This window comes from Acanthopagrus latus, chromosome 8 (genome assembly GCF_904848185.1).
Source record: "Acanthopagrus latus isolate v.2019 chromosome 8, fAcaLat1.1, whole genome shotgun sequence".
NCBI lineage: Eukaryota > Metazoa > Chordata > Actinopteri > Spariformes > Sparidae > Acanthopagrus > Acanthopagrus latus.
The window spans coordinates 5,675,530-5,693,410 of record NC_051046.1 but is presented as its reverse complement, the minus strand read 5'-3'; the positions used below and the strand labels follow the sequence as shown (position 1 = coordinate 5,693,410).

Genomic DNA, 17,881 nt, shown 5'->3' with positions numbered 1-17,881 from the left:
GAAGCTCAGTTTACTCAGCACAAGGATAATAATGTCTTCGGTAGCTTTGGAGGACATTTTCTTAAGTTTGCATTATGCATTATGGGAAATGACAGGTCTATTATACCTATATATAGGAAATGTTGATGATAATAATGAAACCATGTGCATTTACACTGGTTCCCTACAAACCTCGCTATCACTTTATAAATTGGTCTGCGACCCAGCACGCATTCACCCGGAAAAACAGAAGGCAATCCAGCGATAATTTCACTTGGAAGCGCTGACGGGGGGAAAGTTGTCTGAAGGTTTCTCTGCCTCTCTCAGCTCATTGTTTTGGATCACTGCTTTAATCCCTGTGTGCTACATACTCAACAAAGCAAGAAAGGCAAACGTCTAGTGGAGTTTAAGAGCCTCAGTTCTCTGTTTTCTTCTGTTGTTGTTGGACCAATCAAGACAAAGTTCCAGTGAATCCTTCAGACAAGTGAGGAGAAACTCCAACGGGACGCCCCTGTTGCTTTGTTTCCTCTGGATTAGTGTTTGTAGGTGTGTTTTCTAAAAACACAGAAGAACTTTCCAAATCTTAATGTTTATACTGGATTTGTTTGCCCAACCACTCCTGCTACCTTCTCTAAAAACTCTCCTCAAAACGTTCCCTCTGTGCTTTTATCTGTTGATTGTACAAGTGCTAATGATGGCATCATAAGCACGCTTACTGGCACTGAAGCAATTATAAAAAATGTGTTAACAGTTTGTAGACTGCTACAGAATGGACTTAAAAGTCATACGAGTTTGTTCAACTCACACATTCGGTCATCGTTAAACCTTTAGAAAGCTTTTTGATGCTTTATTAAGATTAAAACAACTTCAACATTCATTTATAAGCAGTTATCGATCAACTTATTAACAATTTTTGCAGCAGCTGGATCAAAGGCGAGAAGAATTCCTTATTAAAGTGAATAAATCCTTTATCTTGTAAATAATATGAATAAATAATAACGACATGACATAATTAATTTGCTGTTGTTTTGTAGTCTTCTGACTTGGACTGGAAACTCAGAACAGTTCACGGCCGTCCGCCGCTGCACGGCCTTGACACCGCTGTAAGAGCCAATGACAGATCGTGTCTTGGGGACTTTGGCTCTGAATTTTGGGATCTGTTGGTTAGAGTCTGGTCACACTCTTATTCAACCTGTGGTGAGGTTCTGGACCTATTACTGTCCAAGTGGCCACGAGGCCACTCTGTGGTCCAGCTCATTGTGTTCTGGTGGTTTGCAGAACTCGGTCCTCACGTAGGGGATCTGACTGCAGCACCGCTGTTTGTCTGGCCGCAGCTACGTACATGCTTTCAATCTGCAGGCTGTGTTTCAGAACAGTTAATGCTCTGTGGTCATTTGCATTTTATTTTCTGCTCTGGCCTCAAACTTTTCCAGCAGTGATGCAATGGGGATGTAATGCTCCTATCACGGCCCATCAGCGCAGCGCTGTGTGTAAGTAGATGTTGCAGGCATATGGCTCATTTGCAGCGCAGAAAGGCCTGTTGTTACGAGCATTATGTTGAAGAAAAGACTCTTCTGCAGCAGGGTGTGAACCTGATGGAGACAGGCGACTCTCAACATGTTCTTCTTACTTTGACACTGATGCTCTCTTTACCCCCACCGTCTCCTCTGCAGGCCGCTCACTGAAGATTTCACTAGTGGGTTGTTTTTGGTTGGTGCTACATCTTATCCACAGATGTCTTAAACATCTAAACTTCCTCAGCCATGTTTTTAAACGTGGTTTGGCACGATAATCATATCTTTAGGGATGTTTTGAAGCAGAGAAAGTTTCGACCACTGTGTTGAAACAATGATACTAACACATGGTTAAATTCATGAACGAGGCTCCTCAATAGTTTTTATCTGTTCTGCTCAAGGTTCCTTTCTCTGCCGTCATAAACACTACCAGAGAAACGTAAATTACAGCACTTTCACAGAGTTTCACAGGAGTAAACCATCTTCTCTTGTAAGATGCAGATGACTGTTGCTATCAGGTTTCTATCTCTGCTCAGGGTCTTTCTATTTAGAGTGGTTTTATGGCGTACATATGGAATTCACCGTATTAGGTGACAAGTAGCCGCCTGCTGCCGTTCTGATTCAAACAGTCAGCAACCGATCAGGAGTGCCAACGCTCAAGGAACTAATATCCTGGCATTCCCTGGCTCGTTTGCATTTGCAAGGACAAACTGCTTGTTTTTGTAAGGATTTCCACATTAGTCTGTGTCAAACACAAACACAACATTGTGAGTCGGATAATACGTTGGCACCCAACCACCCTGATCAGCAAATGAAACCCTAATACTCCGGGATTATCTCTGAACTCTCTCACACGTCACACCTACAGGGCCTTTCCTGGCTGGCCCGTTGAACCACTCAGATTTATCGGGGCCCTGAAGAGTAAAATGGATAATAAATCACATCCTTTAAGTGCTTTTTGTCAGTGTTTTACTAAAGCACAATGTTTATTTATAGACATACATTTGCGCAATAAGGCAGTGATTTCGGCTGCTCTTGTAGAGCACGAGATGTAGTGTTTGTTTAACATACTACATGCCTTACACAATCGTTGGATGAAACATAAATAGGATTTAGAACGAGGGACTATTACAACTTTTAAAACATCAACTTATTATGACGTCTGGAAGCTTAAGGAGTTTGGCAAAACGTGACATTCATGCTGCTGAATCAGTTCTCTATGTACTGTAGAAATACCAAGCTTAAAATGGGTCATCATACAGCTGCATTGTGCTGGACAGCCACCGTAAAATAGCCCTTTCTCACTACTGCAGCTGAAAGATACACCAGAACTATGGCCCTCGTAAAAATCATCATCGGTTTGATATTTTACGATTCAATCCTAGAAAAGAAAGAGACAGAAATTCATATTTTCTTTGGACGCGTCAATCCATAACTTGCAGGAGGTATTGCCGCTGCAGAACTGGAGACTTAAGGTCAGGCCTTAGACTGTCAAACACATTTAGCAAAACTATCGAGTGGAGTAATTTATATCAGGGAAGCTGCAGTGGAAGAGATGATATAAAATGTCCTACAGAAGAGATAAAAAGTTGCAAGGAATGCCTGGAAAAATATATGTTAGCAGAATTATGGGATCAAGGGAGTGACCTACTGCAGGATTAAGCAGTGAAAGACGGATCCTGCAGGTTGAGCAGTACAACATTATGCATAGAGCATTATTCAGTTTTCTGCTCTGGCATCAAGCTTTTGAGTGAACTTATCCTTTAATGCAAAATAATATTAATAAACATCTTATAAGAACTTAAAACGGCTGAGTTACTGATGAACAAATGTTTATTACAGGGACCTAAATATATTTTATTACCAGTGTTCTTAATAAAAATATATATTTGGACATGTGATGTCTTAATGTTGAAAAAACTAGTAAGGAGGGATGGAACTATAACTCCTGCAGTTACCTGAATAAGTGTTCAGTGCTGCACATTTTCCATAAACGTTAATCTAAAAGGCAGGAAGGCGAGTGGACGGAGGCTGCAGCGTCCACAGAATTCGACTATAGCTGCGTGGCACAGTGCCAAGAGGACGTCCGGCCTGTAGTAGCGGGGGAGCGTGCGCTGAGGCTGGGTAAGGACAGACCAGAGGCTTGGAACCGGTCCAGGATATAGTATGAGGTTCTGGATGAGGTCCAAGCCAGCTGGGGAGCAGCGGAGTCAAGTCCTACGGTAACCTGGATCTGTGTAGCCTGGCCCTCGACGCTGACAGATTTATCAACCTGGACCCGGCTTGGCAGAATCGCCTGCTTAAACTGCAATATATCTACAACTATATCTCACTCATTCACTGCAGCTCTGGTTCTCTGCTCTCTGCACTCGTTACTTCAGGTTTGTTTTTGTTTTTTTAATCATGATGCCTCCTTGAACTTACAATAAGGACAAAATTATTTCAGCGACAGAAAAAAATAATTAAAAAATAAATCCCCCCTCATACTGTAGTCATGTGTGCGTAATTGAAAATAATCATGCAGTCAACACGGGTCCATTAATTTCCATGACTTTATGAGTCCGTGGCACATCTCATATTCAAACAGTACCTCATGTTGTAGCAAGCCTTCCAATAACAATCAATTATTATTTTCTAATCCATTAGATGTTAAAGCAAACTTGATATTGCTAACCGTGGCTGCAGGCACAGTAATAAGACTGCATGAGGTAACAGGGGGCCGGGAGGACGCAGGGAGTCAAGGAGTGTGCTGTGCTGCTGGGGTGAGGCGAGTGCCGAGCTGCACACCTGCCTGCCTGATTAAGCCGCGGACAATGAGGTCTCTGTTGCTACCTGTCCACCTGTCTACAGACTGGAGCCCCTCAGCTCTATCTCTGCAGCCCTGAATTCCTCGCCGGCCCTCCCTCGCTTCTGTCGGGGTCCGCTGGATATTAATAAGTCCACTCGCACGCACACAAACGCGTCCCGCACCGCCGAGGAAAACTGATTTACGAACAGCAACGTCCTGCACACTTGACCGTCATTTGCACACAGCGCATATTAACTTTGCTGTCCAATTCTGCTGCCTGGCCTGTTCTCTCGACAGCACCTGTTTAAGATCTTGCGCTGCTATAAAACTTTCACTGCTGAGTTGGATATTAGTCATGTTAATGTCTCCATTAAGTTTCTCCTTATGTGGATATCGATTAAAGATCAGCTCTTTAATGGCTCCTCTCCTCCTCACTCCTCTCCTCCTCACCAGCGAAAAGCTTTTTGATTTCTGGACTTTTAAGCAGCAGAACAGAAGCGTGCACTCCCGCTGTGTCCAGATCCTTTTTTATGTATGAGACATCTGCATGGCTCCAGGTCAGCTCAAGCAGTCTTTTTTTTTTTTTTTTTTTTTTGCCACTGTGTAGAAAAATGTGTGTGTAGGAAAAACTGAAGTGAAAAGAAGAATTAGTTTAAGTTTACATGTGAAAATAGGGACGGAGAATGTTAAAAGTTACCCTGGAAGTTAAACTTCTTAAAGATACAGTACTTAAAACAATCAACGTAATAATCAAGTAAGTTATTCAGTACTGCTGGATTCTCTCTCAGTATTTCAGCCAAAAGTTCTGTTTGCGACTGCCTTGCAAACTCCTCATTTGTCCGTTTTCAACCCATCCTTGAGCCTATACCTCTGAACAAACCACGTCTAGACCACCGCTATATGAAGAATATGCTCAGTATTACAGGCGCCAACGAACAACGTGGTGAATATGATATCAACATTTAGAGGGATTGTCTGTTCTGATATAGCGGAGTCTTGCTGAAACTGGAGGCATTTCTGTGTTGGAGAATGGACCGTGAGTGTTAAATAGCAGAAAAAGATTGTAATCAGGTGTCCAGGTTCAACACACTCTCTCTCTCTTTTTTTCCCATGGTGGTGCGACTGGCAGGTGGAGCGCTTTCGAGTAAACCTAAAATGATTAGTCCATGAAGAGACAATAGTTTACAGATGAAGTGAAAAAGTATATCGTGATTAACGGCATCTGTACTTCCAACACAAAGGGGGGGAAATGTTTGAAAAAAGTTCCATTATGGCGCGGGGGCATTTCATTAGTGATTTATTATATTTTAACTCGACTGACATGTGGAACCAACCGATTTCGATTTGTAGAAACTTTTTAAAAGGGCAGGTTCAACCAGTTCACCTTCAGATTGTGGATCCAGCAGCTGCGATGCAGCTCTGTCAAACTGATGCAAATAACTAACATCTCTCTGTCACAAAAGACTAAAAATATAAATATACGGCCGAGCAAAAACAATATCTGGATCCAGCAAATCCCCCCACCACTGCACAGCTGCGTTCTTCAGTGTGTTTGTCATGACATTATACTCACAGGAAGTCAAAGCAGTCTCATCCTGGGAGCTGGTGTAACAACGGTGGTCCTGCTTTCCACGTCCTCAGCATTACACCATACGTACAAACCCCAAATGCCGTGTGGCCATTAGTGAAGGCCAATTACCACGTATAAAATACACTCCCCTGTTGCGTATGCGTTTAAGAGAGCGTTCTCCCCTCATGAGAATAAAGCCGTAATGTAAATGTGCTGTACGTTTAACGGTCATTCGAGTAGGAACCGTTCAGTTAAGCACATTTTAAAAGCTCGCAGACGCGGGATTTCACATTCTTGGGTAACAATGGTAAATGTTCTAAATGCAGCAAAAAAAAAAAAACAAAACCCTACAGCAGAATGGTGGTAATGTGTTCCTAAAATAAAAAAAAATTACAGCCCTTCCCTTTCAAGCGCCCAAAAGGCTCAGACACACTTTGAAAAAAAAAAAAAAGAAAGAAAATGATAATAGATGTGAAAGTACCTACGCTTAAGAGACCGTGATAGTTTCCAGCGAACAAAAAGCTCTGACACTCTGACCCAGCAAATTTGTCAAAAAACGATTCGCCACATTTTTCCAAAGCAGACTAATGAAAACCTTTTTGGAGAAAGTGTCTAAGGCTGTATTGTTAAATGCTCACTTTTAAAGCCCTCCCAGCTGTGCTCTGTCCCGCTGCCAACCAAATCCATTAGAAAAAAAACCTCAAGGGCTCCAACTTGTATTGTTTTATGTGAATCTAATACCCAATGTTCAGATTATATGGCCCCAGATCCAACTTCTCTGCAAACATAGCATCAAAACCCTTGTGTGGCTGGAAACTTTGTTATGGCCCCCAGACTGAGAGAAGGACACATCAAAGTGGTGGTTTCACCCTATCGCTGATAATCTTTCCCACAATTCTCCTCCTCATTGTTTCACTCTTCGCCACATCAACACACATGGATTGTCAGGAATATCATGTGGTCGAGTGCCGGTGGGGGTGGGGGTGGGTTCGGGCTGGCGCTTTCTTCTAGTCCAGGAGCAATAAAATAACCAACAGTAAGTTGAGCACTCACTCCGAGAGTTCATAAACCAGCTATTTATTAATGTGTTATTAATGGGCGTGCCAGTACAAGTGAATAAATTACAATCCCTTCCCACAGTCCAAACACATCGCCAGCTTCTCCTTGAACTACCGAGCGGCCGATGAATAAACTTTATCTAAAATTTAAATAAATGTTTTTAAATGCTCCGGAGCTACAGCAACAAAAGCTCCTGTTTTTTTTTTTTTTCAAAAAAACAGTCAATCAGAAACATCCACGACGTTCTTTGATTCCATATTATGTTACTCAGTCCACTTGAACAATATGCACAACAGACACAGAGCTCAGGGGGGATTAGGAGCACAATCGAGTCTGAGTGGTTTCTGTGCCACTAACGATCACATGAAATTAACCGCGCAGCCTTTTTGTTGGGGGGGTGGACTGAAAACACAACTCACAACACAGATGTTGGAAAAAGGCGTAAATGTGAACTGTATGTCTGGGATAAAGTTTACTGAGGCGGGAGGCTCATTCTGCCGCTTGTTATGAACATGACACTAAATCCAATCAGTGGCCGGGAAGAGTGCTGAAAATCCATACGCCGTTTTTTAAGGATGCTAATCAACGAGCACTTCATCATGCGACTGCTGTCTTTGTCAGCATGGACAGATCTCGCCACGGCTTGTATCTGGAAGCTGCCACTGGTTCTTGGAGTTTGCAGCGCCATCATCGCATCATGGTTAGAAGACAGGTGGCTTATTGTTCCTACCAAGCAGTTGGAAAGTAGACATCTTGACAGATAGACAGATAGATAGACAGATAGACAGATAGATAGACAGATAGATAGACAGATAGACAGATAGATAGACAGATAGATAGACAGATAGACAGATAGATAGACAGATAGATAGATAGATAGACAGATAGATAGATAGATAGATAGATAGATAGATAGATAGATAGATAGATAGATAGATAGATAGATAGATAGATGATAGATAGATAGATAGATAGATAGATAGATAGATAGATAGATAGATAGATAGATAGATAGATAGATAGAGCAGTAAAAAGTAGATTACTGGCTCGAGTGTATACTCAAGTAAAGCGCAGAAGTAAAGTCTAAAAAGTACTTTTTTTTTTTACACATGTGCATTACTTGCAACTTGTCATTACTCATCCCTCAGACAAAAGAGCAAAGGGCTTAGACTGTCTTTATCTGACTTGTTCCAGCCTCTTTGCTGAGATAACGGGCCACGCTGACATTTATGAATGTCTCTGGCTATATTTAGAAAAAATAAAGAGGAGCTGAGAGAAGAGGCAGACAGCAGCGAGGGCCACAACCTGCTCTGCGCTCTGCACATCATGGCAGATCTGTCCAGCAGAGAGCAGACTCACAGCGAGCCACAGCCCAGTGTTCTCACTCCAACAGGCCAATTACTTCAAGATGCCTCTGTGTGTGTGTGTGTGCGTGTGTGCGTGTAAATGAGTGTGGACGTGAATTTGTGAGTGTGTGACCGTGCACATTTTCAGGCGTTTGCAGGTGACACAAATAGGATTTTCCTCATTAACTTGTAGCATTACTGTTTTCTTGTGACACCGTGTAGTGTGTGTGCTGTGTGTGTGTGTGCGTGTGTGTGTGTGTGTGTGTGTGTGTGCTGCTACTGTGGTATGTCACCTCCCATGATCTCAGGGGGCTGTTTTCACAGACTTGCAGTCTCATTAGTAGCTCCACTATTAGCGGTGATTAAAATGCTATCATGTACCGCGTCTTCTCTTTCACAGCTTCCTCTTCCCCTCGCCATGATAAAGGTCCAGGCCGGTCGGTTAATGAGGCAGTTTATCTGTCTGTCTGTGGACACGCACGCACGCACACACACACACACACACACACACAGCCACAGACCAGTAGTTACCTTTTCACCTGAAAAAAGACATGTGGCAGGAGAAAGGAAAAGAAGTAAAAGTTGTTTTTAGACCACAAAGCAGAAACAGATTTATAAAAGGATCCCCCGCAAATCTTTCATGCGATCTCTCTTTCTCTCTCCCTCTTTCTCTCCCTCTCTTCCTCTCTCTCTCCCTCTCCTGCCAGACACATTAAGGAATGTATCATTTGGTGTGCTTTGGCAGCGGAACAGCGTTGGCTGGCTCAGCGGAGTGAGCGTGGCTGCAGATGGCTATCAGCCTTATCTGCTGCTAATAAATCTCACTGAAGGATCTTGTGTTCAGACTAAACTCTGTGCCCTTTAACCTCGCTCTGTCACCCAGCACACCAACCACCCTGCCCTCTAAACTCAACCAACCCCAGTTTTTGACTGGCATCTCTTGGGGGGGGGGAGCTGATCGGTTCGCCAGCCGCTGCGCTCATATCTAACAGAAAGGGCCTCTGAGCTTTTTCATTTTGGTCCATCATAGTTTACAGTAGAAGGGGCAACAATCAGATCTCTATAAACCACATGCAGTACACTGTATAGTCTGCCGTCTATCTGACTGCAGCCAAAGTGCAGTGGATGCTGCGCGTTATACAAACTTTGCTCTAATCAAGGGCAGACTGACAGTCTGCATACAACAATGAAGTACAAAGACAGAAATACAGAATGATGGATTATATACAATTATTTTACCATCATGGTTGTTGTCTATGTAGTGCAGTTGGGTGTTTAACCCACGACCATAGCAGACAAACTCATGCCCTTGATATAATGTGTCTTTCCACTACATCTCCCATTCCACCATTCAATAATGTATAGGTCCCATTTCAGCCTCATCTTGAAGTGAAACTCTCGCCAAAATGCAACCGAGGGTCTGTTTGTGAATGTACCCGAGTCAAACGTTCATTTAAAAGCATAATTACGATGAAAGTGCCTCTTTTAAGATTGCCCGTATTTTCATTTTCGGGTCGGCTCATGTTCATGTGTAGAGACCCTGGTGATACTATGAGCAAAGTTTCATGTTGTGTGGAGCCTTCTTAGTGTTACTATGTCAGCCATCTTGATGCTAACATAGTATTTGCCCCTAACATGCCATTGAAAACGATTTTGTCTCGAAAATGAAAATACATTCAACCTTAAAAGAGGCTCTTTTGTCGTAACTATGCATTTGACTCAGGTACAATCACAAAAAGACCCATTTTGGCATTATTTTTCATTGCTGCAGGAGCTCTGTTTTCTGAGCTCTTCAGGTCAGCCCAGCCTCCTCTGATTGGTCAGCTCTCACAGGCCTGAGCACGCACTACCCACTGTCTTGCCTCACCTGCATTAATCCTCTTAGACCTGGAGACAAAGGCTCTGCTAAACCTAATCTTGTCCACATTGCAGGGAAATAAATACCCCATAGACCACAATTATGTCTCTTAAACTGTTCAGAGAACAAACTGAACTGGTCATTTATGACTCTTTCTATTATGAATTTCGATCCATGGAGGTTTTATTTGTAAAACTTTCCTTGTGCTGAGACAAGCGAATTAAAAACCTGCAACGTCATCACAGTGTAAAGTCTGCGGGCCGAGCGAGACCTTGCAGACAGAACCAGCAGGAGAAGCTCTACTCTGCATAGTCAGTGGGCCACATGCTGAAGAAGTAAACCCAGAAGATAGCAAATTTTTTCATCGGACCAGATAGGTGCCATCTTTTCATTCGGTATCTAGTTCTACTACTCCTAAATCTACGTCTGCCGGCGTTCATCACCAGCTGCTGTAAGCGTGGCGTGTCTGAGGGTGGTGACTGTAGTGGTGATAGCGAAGTTAAAGTACAGTACAGTATCTATAAAACAGCTAGACAGGCTTAATAATCCAAAAAGTGATGGAAATCTCACTTTCTACTTGGAGACCTTTAAAGGAAACTTTTGACATTCGGGGAAATGTGTTTAATTGCATTCTTGCAGAGAGTTAGATGAGCAGATTGAAATCACTCTCAAACATGAGTGTGTTGTTGATCTTCTCTTCTCACTCTCAGCGAGAAAAAGCAAATTAGTGCATTTTTCACAAATGTCAAACGTTTATTTTATTCAATATTCATTTGATAGATGTTACACAAAAGCGTGTAATGCTGCTTCACACTGAATCATTTCAACAACTTTTATTTATTTTGTCTGAAGGTTGGTTTTTTTTCTGTCTTTTGACAGGAACAGTTGACATTTATTTCCCCTAAAGGGAACATCTGCATCCCAGATAGGTCGATGATCAAAGAGTCAACTGACCATCACCTCCTAACCATACAGCCTACTAAGATTTGGCCGGGAGGTGTTTACTCAGGCAGGCACATCCACAACCCGGCATGGCATGATCCGAAGTCTGGAGCAGCATCCTTCCACAGACAGTCAGGGTGGGCTGGATACCACCTCTGCCCTTTCAGCCCTAATCACCAGGAGGGAAGAAGACTCACTTCTACCGCAACCGCTGAATGTACTCAAACATACTGTTATAGTCACACCAGAACAATGCCACTGCAAATCCAAGCACAACATCTGTTCCAGTCAGAAAGCAAGCCGCTGCCAGAAACATGTTCGAAAAACGAAATAAAAGCGAGGGAGTGAGGGAGAAGTGAAAGAAAAGGGAGACACATGAAAAGGAAAACCAGAGGTTCTGTATTTCCATGTGATATTCAGTGTTTTTTGTGGCACGCTGTGTCATTTTCCGAGCAGTTAGGCTCCGACACAGTCTTAGAGCTCCGAGTCCTGGATCTTTTCTCCAAGGTGATAAAATCACTTTGACATTAAAAGGTGCTAATTGCCAGAAATTTAAGTGAAATTAATGGAAAGAGAAAGGATAAATAACGCGAGCATTTACAGGAACGAACATGAATATTTACAGTGTATGTACGCGTATATATCAGTGTGTGTGTGTGAGAGAGAGGAAGAGAAAGAAAAGAGTATTTTGTAATAACATGTTTAAAAAACTGCAAGTCAATGAATTTTTATCCTTAACCATATTTCAAGTTGTATATGTTTTCTCTTCTCTTCTTACAAAAACAGCAAAAGTTACATTTCTTCTGTTTATCTGCATTTTTGTTTGAATCTAATCGAATCAAGAGAGAGAAAAGATGGTGGACGGACAGTGAATGTGTATGTTATATAGTACTTTCTGTATAGAATACTGCCATTTAAACTGTTACTTTCATTAGAAAAACAACTTTAAAACATCGTAATAAAGTTTGTGATTTCATTATTTTCAACAATTTCCAAGTGTTGGACCTCTCATGTTGTAATGTAAATGTATGAAAATGTATGTAAATGATCCTGGTTGTGTCCAAAACATTAAATCTAGCATGTGTTAAATGTAATAATCAACAAGGCCGATCAATCAATAAGACATCATTGGTGCTACAATGAAATAAACACAAGGGGCTCTCTTCTTCCCTCAGAGATGTTTTTTGTCAGTACGATGTGTTTGGGGAGCTTTTATGCGAGCTGCATTGTTTCCCTCTGAAGTAAACTGGGGCCTTTTAAAAAAGTTCAGCCACAGGCAAAACTTCCTGAAGGAGCTCCGGAGCAGCCGTCACAGACAGACGCTGCTCAAGCTATAGGTTTACGGCCCGCAGAGCCCCCTTCTCACTCTTGGCAGGAAAAGTTAAAGGCAATTACAATAGATTAAACAAACGATTTCTTAAGGCAGGCATGTAAAATAGGCTGTTAAAGTCAGGTAAATGTTCCTCGGGTGTCAGCCTCTTAAAAGTCTGCACATCTCCCTCCAACGGGACTCTAATCCACAACATATGGACGTGATGACTGCCAAGGACAAGAGGGAAAGACACACAAACTCTCAATTTTATGCAAAGTCTAATAGATAATTGCTTTCAACTGTTAATTCTCGCAGACAATTAGAGAGGCTTTGCAAAGATAACACTAGTTTGTTTTGACTTGACAGGGAAACTTTCAAGATTCAGTGAAAAATGCAGCATTTGTTTTGTGCTTTCTGATGAAAGAAAGAAAACATCGATCACAACTTTTCACAGTAAAGTTAGAGAGTCTTTAATCTGTATTCTGTATTAATCTATATTCCAACAACACACAATATGGGCCAGCTGCACTGTGTTCCTGCATCAGATTTTCTTCTGTATCTTTCTTTTACTGTTTTTATTAAACCAATGATCCACTTTCATCACCAGATTCCTCAATGTTTACTTGATGAATTAAACAAATATTAATTCTCAGTATGTTTGTTAGCAGAATAGCTGTTGATGAAGACAAATGAAAAGGTTTCAGACATGCAGTTAGCAATTCTTGGTCCTCTTTGTGCGTTCTGGGCAGCGTTACAAGCACTGGCTCGGTAGCCAACTTTTTAAAGACCTGTGGTGAGTCTCATCCTAATGACTCCCAGTGTGTGTGTGTATTAAATATATATACAGCGTACATGAACACACAGCCGCGGAGGGCACTTCAGGACAAATGGCTTCTGTTGAGACGCTGGCTGTGAGCACGAGGATGGGCACTTAATTTTGAGGAGGTCGAACGACTTTGGATGGCGGAACAATTACGAGATGGGGATGAATGCCGAGCCGCCCAAACCGCCTGGCTGTTTTAAATTTAGAAAATCTGTGGAAATCAGGTGTTCGCCAGGAGCCGCATTAAAAGGAAATCAGGAGAGGGAATATGAGAAGTTCAACAGAAAGAGGAATATGGGTGGGAATTTTGAACTTGTAAAACGTAAACTAACACACCCTGCCCGGTGTCTGCTTCCACCTCTGAGGTTTGTCGGGGCAGCAGCCTAATTTTCCGTCCCTGGGGGGCTTTTGCGTCGGGCAGCGTGTGATGTATGAGAAAATTAAAAAAGCCAGCAGTGGGTCGTTTTTCTCTCGACTCCAGAAGGACAGCCCAGGTGATCTACAGAGTGATGGAAGTCATGGCTCGAGGTGACTTTGGGGAGTGATGTGTGTTTTTGTTTGTTAGGGTTATATCGAGTTCACGCCGGAGAATGTATACGCGCTACGTACGCGGCGTGAGACAACAAGCGAGTGCGTGAGGCAGAGAGAGGAGGGAAAAGCTCAGATGAGTTGTGTGTTCCGGTCTGGTGTAAGCAAAAAAAACAAAAAAAGAAAGAAAGAACAAAAAAAGAACTCTTGCCCTCTGCTTACACAGCCGGGTCGTGCCCTCTCTCTTCAAAGGCCTTCTCATCTGCAGCCCTCATTATTACTGCTCTCTTCCCACAGGAGGGGCCGGCTGTCATCTGCCCAGTAGCCTCTGCTGACCACCATCCATCTGTACAGCCTCCCAGCAGCAGGCCTTTCAGCATACTCATAAAGGCTCAGGATCTACGGCATCAGCACCACTCTAACAGGGTCTTTGTTTGGTTAGAGGGCACTTGGCTGCACACACATTTTTTTTTTCCGCCATTATTAATACCCTTCCTCCATTGTGAGCTGTGCAAAAGCTTGTTTTTTTTTTTTTTCCTACAGCTCAGCCTGTCCTCATCATAAATAAGACCGTATAGATCCACCGTGCAAAGCAGCTAATTACACCAAAGATCTACATTTAATTGTTTTGATATGACAGCGAGGAGCGGCAAAGTCTGAATGTAGGACGCTGCAACGGTCATGTGCTTTTGGGAACGCAAATGTATGTAGTTTTGGGAATCACCAGGCATGAGGACGAGGATGTGTCGGTAAAACTTTGTGAAATCTTTATGAAGAAATAAACAAACAAGTGAAATAACACAACCACTGCTACAGACCATGACAGCTGTCCCTGGCAGGCATGACAACATATGAAAATGTAAGACCGATAAAAGCCAGTAGGAGAACAAGTCGACGGGGACTTTTTTAAAACCTAAAACAACAACAGAAAAGCACATTAAACGGCTCCATTCAATTTCGTCCGGTGTAATCCAAGTCTCTTGAAGCCCCAAGATCCCAAACTGATTGGAAAAGATGTTATCCACACCCTTTTTTGGAGCGGAAACAATCACTGTAGCCTTGATTTCAAATCAATCTGGGATCTCTGAGCTTTCCGGAGACTTGGATTACGCCAGACGAGCCATATGCTGCTTTTTTTCCGTTTAAAAAACAAGTACCCTGACTTTCCACTGGCATGGAGATGAATAGAATGGGCTTCGTTTCTGCGTGAACTTATCTTTTAACGATACAAACGGGTGGGCCTGCTTGTCACTGAAAGAACGATTGGAGGAGTAACTTTACTAGATTTTGTCCCTGTGAGATTAAAACCTGGCATTAGTCTGCTAAACCAAAAGGAATTCATAATTCTAAGGATACTTATTCAATCAATAAACATGTTGCACTCATCTCAGTGGACTTGAAGATAATCATCCGTTAAATCAGACTACACTCGGAGAGCCAAAGGGCGAAAAATATTTTCAAGCATCAGGCGATGAAAAATTGACTGACCTACAGTAACTCTGAGGCCTGATGGAAACATGTGACAGGTCTCCAAATAGCGAAGAAGCCATAGAGAGGAAAAAAAAATGAAAATGCTGCTTTGGAAAGTTTGTTCCTGTAACCTGAGAGCCCACGGTGGAGAGTCATCTGGAAGCTCCGTTTACCTTTTCTCTCTCTCTCTCTCTGTTTTTTTTTTTTTAACACATGTGTCCTTGTGTCAGTGTCAGTGCGACCCAATGCTTTCCATGTGTGCGCGAGGAAGTCGAAGGTGTCGTTTTGTTTTGGAGGGACCAGATAGATCACCCGTCTGTCGGCGGGGAGAGCAGCACTACTGCTTGGTGCTGCTGCCGTCCTTCACCACAGAAGCCCAACATCAACAAAGCAGGGAGGCTGTGTTTTCGACATTCGGTTTTCCACCCTCCTTTCCTCTTTTGTTTTTAACCCCCCCCCCAAAAAAAAAATCATCATTTAACAACTACAGAGCATATCCATAACCACTCTCCCCCTGCCCACCATTAATCCTCCGAATACCGCGGCTGGACGGACTCCAGCTGCCGTCTCTTTGATCTATTAAATTGAGCCTAACAAAGGAAAATTCCATGACAACAGATGAGCAAAAGAAAGAAAAATACTTTACACAATTAAAATCAATCAGTTGTGCACCATGTTTCCAGCTCACTCCGTCTGAATTTTAAATGTTGATCAAACACGTAAACAGCCGTGGTATTGTTTGTTGACTGCATTATTCAAAATCATAACAAATCTCTGAAAAGCGACTCTGGGTGAAACCTCTGAAGTAAAAAAAAAAAAATAAATAAAAATGGAAGGAGAACCAAACTTATGACCTTCTCATGGCTTCTTTATGATGATAATATGTTGCCTGCAAGGACGGAGCGCAGAATGTAAACACTGACTGATACCTCGACCGCTTCAGACTAAACAAACAACAGCAGTCTTGTCAAATTTTGTTTCATTAGGTTTTCCATGTTGTTGTAATTCTATTCATCCTTTTCTGATCCGCGGGTAATCCTGAATGTCATTCCCCTCTGCTTCATATATACACCCCGATGGAAACAAAACCTTTTCTTTTTTTTTCTCTCTCCGTCACACACACACACACACACACACACACACACACACACACACTCCTGACTTTCCCCAAACTTATCCACATGCGGAAACAGTAGTGAGGTCGACGCTGTGGCTGAGGGATCCTGGTCTGTGTGATGTGGAAGCTGAACGTCTAGTGTTTCAGAAAATAAACATAGCAGGATTGTCCCAGAGTAACACACACTTGCCGGCAGACGGACTCATAATATTTCCCCCATCTGATGACAGCTGGGAGAGTTTTCCACAGTGATAACAGGAATGTTTTCACACCCTCTGGACACATACAGTCTCTTCATTGTGGCCAGCTTCATACAGAGAGCCTGTTTAGGATCCAAGGCGCATACAGGCTAAGTCTAAATGAAGCAGACACGCCCGCTGGAGACAGTGATAGAGGATACGTCTGTCGGTCTGGCTGCAGTGTGTCCCTCAGTCTGCTGTAGGGACTTATCTTAGATTCTTCTTTGCTCTGTTTTACATCAGCTTGTAAGCCTCCGACTCTGTCATTTGAGTCATTCTTCAATCTTGATTCCTCTCTTTGAGCCAAAACTGTCCTTTAAAGTAACCCTCATATTGCAGCACAAGCACATACGCAATGTGCAGATGTAATATAAGACACACACACACACACACACACACACGTGCACATATCACCTCGCCTTTGGAGCTGTGAGCAGCAGTGAGGCCTGACACAGCAGCAGCCATTGATAATTCTTTGGATAACACAGACCGGCCTCCATCGGCTTCCCTTCTCAAGCGAGTCCTCTGATATTGCACACGCACACACAACAACATACACACACGCCGTAATACACTGAGACCATTCAAAACCACAGATGCACGATACACCAGTGTGCATTCAACAGCAAGGTGAGAGATCGCTGCCGTCCAAACTCCTTTCCTCGGACTCCGTGTAGGAATATGGTGCTGGCTTCCCTCCTCTCTCCCAGCAGGAGCCTGCATATCAAGTACACTTTGCAAATGCATGCTCATAAACACACACACCGCAGTCGTACTTCCTCTCACAAAAAAAAACAACAAAAAAAAACTGTTTGAGTTGGGGCCAGCGGTGACAGTGAATTTGCAGATCAAACGGAGAGCCGCGCTCACCTGAGGCGGTTCAGGAAAGCCTGAATGCGCAGCGAGGACCCCCGGGGTTCGACTGGCTTCCTGTGCGTTCCACCAGCTCCGTCCCAGCAGGTTCAGAGCAGGTGGGAAGGCGGTGTTACACACACCTGATTGACTTCATTACTCCTTTCCTGATGGGGGTAGGAGAACCATTAGCGCATGATAAGACACCTGACAGAGCACATATGCACACACGCAGGCTCGCTGACAGTCCGCACATGAATGCACACAATTAACACATTACCGGACAGGCTAACACATACCATATACATGTTATATAAGTATAAGGGAACTGGACTCATCAGTATCTAAGCACATTCAGAGGTAATACAACGGCTCCGAAACAGACAGAAAAATGAATTCTGTCAAGTAAATGTCAGGCATGTCCAGAGCGTAATGTAATGAGGCGTTGTCAGCAGCGCGAGTGATCAGAGGGAAGATGCAGGAG

The 17,881-nt window shown here is 43.0% G+C and overlaps 1 protein-coding gene across 18 annotated transcripts in view; it reads right to left on the bottom strand.

Moving 5' to 3' along the window:
* The window catches only part of LOC119024655 (zinc finger protein 469), a 196,665-nt gene that overhangs the window by 101,639 nt on the left and 77,145 nt on the right, over positions 1-17,881 (bottom strand). For 8 of the 18 annotated variants that reach the window (XR_005076558.1, XM_037107638.1, XM_037107637.1 and 5 more), the window contains one exon: positions 17,416-17,564. The exons of 8 other annotated variants lie outside the window; for them this stretch is intronic. The gene's annotated coding sequence lies outside the window, so the exon portion shown is untranslated. Of the gene's footprint in view, positions 1-16,059; positions 17,263-17,415; positions 17,565-17,881 lie in introns of those variants that run through there. 2 more of the 18 variants (XR_005076557.1, XM_037107634.1) reach the window with 2 other exon arrangements.